Below are 7501 nucleotides of genomic sequence, written 5' to 3'. Positions count from 1 at the left end.
TTTCCAGCTCTTCATACATTTATATGGTATTAAATGTATTGTGTTAAGCAATTTGAAGAAAGACATGAACCTGGCGGGGGGGTGGGGTGGTAGTCCTTGTGATAAAAATACATCACTTTGACACATCCAGAGCGATGTGTTATATATGTATGTATATATATATGTATGTATATATATTATATATGTTATATATATATATGTTGTATGTATGTATATATATTATATATGTTATATATATATACACACACACACATGTATTCCTGCACATGATACCACTCTAATGGTAGAAAGTGAAGAGAAACTGAAGAGCCTCTTGATAAGGGTGAAAGAGGAAAGTGAAAAAGTTGGCTTAAAACTCAACATTCAAAAAACTAAGTTAATGGCATCCGGTCCCATCACTTCATGGCAAATAGACAGGGAAACAGTTAAAGAAGTGACAGATATTATTTTCTTGGGCTCTAAAATCACTGTGGACAGTAATTGCAGCCATAAAATTAAAAGACACTTATCCTTGGAAGAAAAGCTATGACAAACCTAGACAGTGTGTTAAAAGCAGCAATATCACTTTGCAGACAAAGTCTGTATAGTCAAAGCTATGGTGTTTCCAGTAGTCATGTACAGATGTGAGAGCTGGACCATAAAGAAGGCTGAGCACCAAAGAATTAATGCTTTTGGACTGTGGTGCTGGAGAAGACTCTTGTAGAGTCCTTTGGACAGCAAGGAGATCAAGCAGGTCAATCCTAAAGGTCATGAATTCAGCTTTATACATATGAATAAGGTTTGCCTGGTGGCTTAGCAGTGAAAGAACCTGCCTGCAGTGCAGGGCGTGCAGGTCTGCAGGTTTGATCCCTCAGTTGAGAAGAGCCCCTGGAGAAGGAAATGGCACCCTACTCTGCTATTCTTGCCTGGGAAATTCCATGGACAGAGGAGCCTGGCAGGCTATAGTCCATGGGGTCGTGAAGAGTTGGACATGACATCAACTAAACCACAACCACAACATATGATTAAAATGAACATCAGCACAAGTTTGAGCAATACACTTAAAGATTATTAGTTTTCACATATGAATATTCTCCTATGTCCATTCTTTCAGATGGACTTTAGAATAATTTTCTTGAGTGCCAACACCCTTAAGGATAATAGGCATCTGTTGTAACTAGCTACAATTATTATATTGTTACTATTTCATTTTAACTACAGAATTCAAATCAAGGTTAATTCTAAGATATTTCATAGAAACTTGTAATCACAATTTACAGTAATTTTAAAACTTCTATTATCTCTAAAATTACTAGAACTATACAAATGCCTACAATCAAATTGCCTCATTTTTCTCATCTGTACTATAAAACAGTAAAATAATCAATTAATTCTGAATCTAGCTGGTGATCAAAATAAAATTGGAGGTACTTCTTTGATGGTCCAATAGTTAAAACTTCACCTTCCAATGAAGCGAGTGCAGGTTTGATCCCTGGTCAGCTGAGATCCACATGCCTTGTGGACAAAAATCCAAAACATAAAACAGAAACAATATTGTAAAATATTCAATGCTGCTGCTGCTGCTGCTAAGTCGCTTCAGTCGTGTCCGACTCTGTGCGACCCCATAGACGACAGCCCACCAGGCTCCCCCATCCCTGGGGTTCTCCAGGCAAGAGTACTGGAGTGGGTTGCCATTTCCTTCTCCAACGCACGAAAGTGAAAAGTGAAAATAAAGTTGCTCAGTCGTGTCCGACTCCCAGTGACCCCATGGACTGCTGCCCACCAGGCTCCTCCATCCATGGGACTTTCCAGGCAAGAGTACTGGAGTGGGGTGAATAGACGCTTTAAAAATGATTCACATCAAAATTAAATCTTTAAAATAATAAAATTGGAATCTTTTTAAGTTTTCTTATTTTTTATCTAATGTCTTTTTTCTGTTTCAGGACTCTATCCAGCACATACATTACATTTAAACATCATATTTCCATAGGCTCCTCTCTTCTATAGTAGTTTCTTAGGTTATTTTTTCCAAGACCTTTACAGTTTTGAGAAATGCCAAGTATTTTGAATGTCCCTCTATTGGAGGTTACTTCATGATGCTTACTAATGTGTTATTCCTGATTAAACTGGGGTTATAAGATTTGAAAATAAGACTAAAGATTTTCTAAAATATACATTTCTGTATTTTTTTATAATTGTGTGGATCATACATGAGAATTTTTCAAAACCTCTTCAGGATTCGATCACTGCTTAAATTGTCTCTTCTCTCAGAGCTATTTGCTCTGTTTAGTAACAATCAGATATCAGTTAAGGATTAAGATCTGAGAATCTATTTTCTTCAGTTTTTGGAAAACTCTTAGTTATATTATTTCTTATTTCTTTTTATAGTTCCTCCTTTCTTTTCTTCTGAAACTCTAGTTACAGGTAAAATTGAGTTAATATATTCTCCCGGTCTCTTAATGTTGGCATACACATTATATGTGTCTGTTTTTCTCTCCTCCATCCTGAATTTCTCAGAACAAATATGTGTCTGTTTTTCTCTCCTCCATCCTGAATTTCTCAGAACAATCTTTAGATTTACTAATTTCCCTTCACAAATGTGTAGAATTTATTCCTCACAATGAACTTTCAAGAGTTCTTTTCCTTTTTCATGTTCAAACTTTTCTTGAGACATTTTTGCCTTATAAATTAGAAATGAATTTGTAATTTTTATTTTAAAAGCTTTGTCAAGTAATTCCATAAAATTAACATTATAATATAATGTAATTAATATAATTTACAAAGAATCCATGCTTGGAGCACTGAGGTTTTCTTAACTTTAGAGTTCTTCCTGTGACTTTAGTATACATTTAGACTGGAGAAGGACAGCTTTTTCCCTTGGTCTGGCCTTTCTTGTCTAAGTTTTCAGGTGCCTATGTTTGCCTTCACTTGGCACTCTTGAACCACCAGTCCAGACCCAAGTTTGATAACAGCACTTTAAGCTTCTTGCTCTGGGGAGATATTGGGGGTACAAACTTTATGCAACGAGTTAGTGGGCAGCTTGATTTGATTCCCAGTTTGGAGTCCACACCCGGGTTAGCTATTGTTTTCTATGTGGCCAGGTTTTCAGCCTTTCATTCAGATTGCATTCACCTGTGTGGGAGTCCTGGCCTCGCCCTTAGTTTCTCTTCCTGAATGGAGTACTAAGCTAGTTATCTATTCCTGGATCGCACATTTACTGCAAACTCAGCAGACTGCAACAAGACACACCATCTAACAGTCGTTGGTCAGGAATGTGAGGACCAATTACCTGGGTCTTATGACCAGGGATTCTCAAGGCTACACAGCAGGCATTGGCCAGGTAGCCTTTTGGCTGGGGAAGAAGACTTTAAAGCGCATTCAAAAGCAACTATACTCTAGTTAAAATAATCTAAAGTAAATAAATAGGTAAAATCAGTTTCTTTAGACTGCGTTAAAACAAAGGGGGAGAGTTAGGTTGTCTGCAGAGTTCATTCTCCTGCAGCCGTATGACTGAGGACCCTGGCTTCTTGCTGGCTGTTGGTTGGAAGCCACTCTTAGGTCCGTGAAGCTGCCCTCAGCTGTTTGCCACGAGGATTTCCTCCACATGGCTGGTTATTTCATCAGGCTTGCAGGCAGGGTCTCTCCTCTCAAGAAGGACCTTCTACTTCTTTTAAGAGTTTTCCCCTGATACACTTAAAGTCATACACACAGAGAATAATCTCCCTTTTGATTAATTCAACATCACCAGATTTGGGACCTTAACTACATTTTTAAAATCCCTTTACCTTTGCCATTTATGGGCTTGCCTTGTGGCTCAACTGGTAAAGAACCTACCTGCAATGCAGGAGACCTGGGTTCAATCCCTGGGTTTGGAAGATCCCCTGGAGAAGGGAAAGGCTACCCACTCCAGTATTCTGGCCTGGAGAATTCCCTGGACTGTACAGTCCATGGGGTCACAAAGAGTTGGACGTGACTGAGCAACTTTCACTTTCTTTGCCATATTATAGGGACCAGAAGAAAGTCAAGCTCCCAGCCATACACAAAGGGAAAGAATTACAGACAGCATGATGTCAGGAAGTGAGAATCATGGGTCACCCTGGAGACTGTTTACTACAAGCACCTTCATCTCCCAAACCACCATCGATGTCTGGCCCCAGAAGACACTCTTGGCCCCAGCTTGGCTCCCTGCTTTGCATTTCTGTTCTTTCACTAGCTCAGGAAGATGTTTACCTTGTTCCTTACTTCCTCTATGTCTATCAGGTATTTTGTCCTTTTATATTCTATCAGGTGTAAGTTTTTGTTTGTAACAGAGAGGTTTTGCAAAAGGATAAATATACAAAGCTAACTTACCCCATCAAAAATGTCTACGTTATCAGGGTTAGGACAGGTTTTTGAAACCTTGGTATGTTTTAATGGTAAAGAAGTATTTAACTAAATGGCTTGGAGAAGATGGTTAAAGAAGAGGATTATTTTTAGTGTGAAAGGATAGGGAATTGGTCAATACAACTAGGGGCATTTAAAATGTTGCCATCACATTTTAAAAACAATTTTAAAAGTAGTCTATACCTGCTTTACAGCAACAGCCTCAATTTCTAATTCTACTCTGGAAAGACCCACACAATCTTCATATCTTCACACTATAGAAATAGCACTGTCGATGACTAGGTTTTTCCCTACCTGGCTTTGTAAGGGATACTTCATCAGACAATTTATTATACTATGGTTCTTTATGACACAAAAGTAAGGGAGGCAATGAATGGAAAATAAGGCAAGAAAAGAGATACTCAGAACAGGATTCCAACCATAAAATAAAATACACACTATAATGTAATGATCTGAGCACTAGGGGCAAAGTCCTTAGTGTTTCTTGTTTTGCATTGATACAGAAACCCTCTTTCTTTGCAGACCTTGGGAGAGTTACACTTAGGGTTGACACTTATGAACAATAGTTTAATAGTCTTAATAGTTTCATCTGAGAGTTAAAGCCTGACCTGAGAAAGTGACAATTTAAATACCACGATTTTAAGATAACCATATGAAATAAGGGTCACAAAATATTGCTTATATCAATCTGCCAGGGCAAGTCCCTTATTTCTTTTCTGAAAATAACTGGTTCTTTATGTTAAAAGGCAGAGGATATAAGTCCTTAAAAAAAATTTGATTCTGGGGTTCTTTAACCTTCTCAGTAAATGCAAGTTGACTAGGCAGATAAATTAATGTTTACTTTGGGAAGCTCACAGACCATGGTACCAGGGGGATATATTTTAGACATATTCAGAATGGCTGTAAAAATTAATGCCTGCAAGATGAATGGGGAAGGAAGCTGTTGTGGCACGGGCTTAGCTTTACTGTCATGTAGCATCACCTGATTCTCTCTCTTAAATCTTGGTTGGTATAACGGACAGAGACTCAATACAGGGCTCCATACGACACGACTGAGCAACTTCACTTTCACTTTTCACTTTGATGCATTGGAGAAGGAAATGGCAACCCACTCCAGTGTTCTTGCCTGGAGAATCCCAGGGACGGCGGAGGTTGGTGGGCTGCCGTCTATGGGGTCGCACAGAGCTGGACACGACTGACGCGACTTCAGGAGCAGCAGCAGCAGCAGCACAGGAATACAGAATAGCAAACCTCCCAGTTCCGAAAGGCCAAAGGCCTTAAAAGAGATATTCTGTCTCCATACATTTTCCACAACTAACTTTGAACGGAGTTTATCATCATGAAGTGTTAGAAATTATTTTAAAAGATTTTAACTGACTGGTATAGGTTAGAGAGGGCTTCCCTGGTGGCTCAGTAGTAAAGAACCCACCTGCCAATGCAGGAGCTGTGGGTTCGATCCCTGGGTCAGGAGGATCCCCTGGAGAAGGAAATGGCAACCCACTCCAGTATTCTTGCCTGGGAAGTCCTTATGGACAGTTCATGGGATCACAAAAGAGTCAGATACAACTAAATGACTAAAACAACAATAAACATAGATGAGAAAGCAAAGTTTTATTGAAGGTATTTTCTAATCATGAAAATAAAAGTTGCTTTAAAAAGACATAAAATAAACAATGAATAAGGACATACAGAATAAGTTATTGACTCTGTGCAATCCCATAGATGGCAGCCCACCAGGTTCCCCCGTCCCTGGGATTCTCCAGGCAAGAACACTGAAGTGGGTTGCCATTGCCTTCTCCGATGATGTCTATCAGGTAACCAAAATTACTAAAAGTATCAGCTTTTTTTTGACTTGCCCTTATATTGGATATTCCTTAAGACAATTTAAAGATATATTTTTTTTATGAGAAGAGAAGTTCCCCATCACTTCCACAGTTCTAGAAATCTCTCTTTGTTCCTCCAATCATTCTTTGTTACAATTTGACCCACAGATCGGCATTTTTTAAAGAAGCCTATAATGCATAATAAAACAGAATTAAGATGAAAATTGCATGTATTAAGCTTATAAAAAATGAAAAAATGTACATATTTTAAAAATGGGATATGACACTAAGTAGAGTGTATAGTTAAACCTGAAAGCAGGAAGCAGATGTTTGCAAGAAAATAGGAGATGATGAGAAAGGAAAAAGAGCCAAAAGGAGAAGGTGAAGATGTGAGAGTGTGCCTGTTTTTATCATATGGACTCTGCATGATCTTCATTCTGTTTGCCTTCAGGTTTAGTGGTTTTACAGCAAGTCAGAGTCCATAGGAAATAGGAATTAAACAAAATAATGGCCACAGTTTCAAAGTGGATAGAGAGAAAAGTAAACCTCTCTCATCGCTAGGTATGTTTGCAGTGTGATTGCCTATTAGCAGCTGTTTTGGGGTAAAAGAGATGCAGCAAGACAGACTGGGTTTACGTGTTTCTTGAATTCCGAGATTTCCCCAAATGGCCAGGCTGCCTTTATGTTCTTCAACATTTTCTGCGACCACATCTTAAAACTGCACTATGAGATAGTCTGAGTAGACATAGTGACTCAGGGCATGATCTTTGATTCAGAATTCAATTCCCAGTTTTGCCAGTTTCCCTCTGTGAGCTTGCATGTTTGACTCCCCAACGTTCTACCACTCTACCTTCCACAGGGAAAATGATATTATCTACCTCCAGGATTCTTATGAGGATTACATGAGATCAGTCTTGTTAACTGAGCATTGTGCCTGAAATTACACTTTAGAAACTCAAGTAGAAACCATAATAATCATTATTATTATTAAGATTATGGAGTGCAGGATCAAATTAAGCCTAAAGAGTTTTTATGTACCTTCAGACTCTCTGAATTCCTCAGAGCTCTAAAATAGATGGTCACATTTCTTAGGAACTCAGCAGAGCTCAAACATCTAATTTGCAAAGTCAGTGATATTTTAACTCATATGATACCCCACTGTGATATATTCAGATATTTGGGACAATTAGCAAGGGAATGTTGGAATGTACAGCCATCATATTTCTCCCCATGATTAAACTTATTCCTATTCTTTTATAGTCTATATTATATCATCTACATTACAAGGACAAATGATATAAACTGTGCCATTCATA

This window comes from Oryx dammah, unplaced genomic scaffold, assembly GCF_014754425.2.
Source record: "Oryx dammah isolate SB20612 unplaced genomic scaffold, SCBI_Odam_1.1 HiC_scaffold_3, whole genome shotgun sequence".
In the NCBI taxonomy this organism is placed as follows: domain Eukaryota; kingdom Metazoa; phylum Chordata; class Mammalia; order Artiodactyla; family Bovidae; genus Oryx; species Oryx dammah.
The sequence above is the reverse complement of the archived record's forward strand: the minus strand, read 5'-3'. Positions refer to the sequence as shown.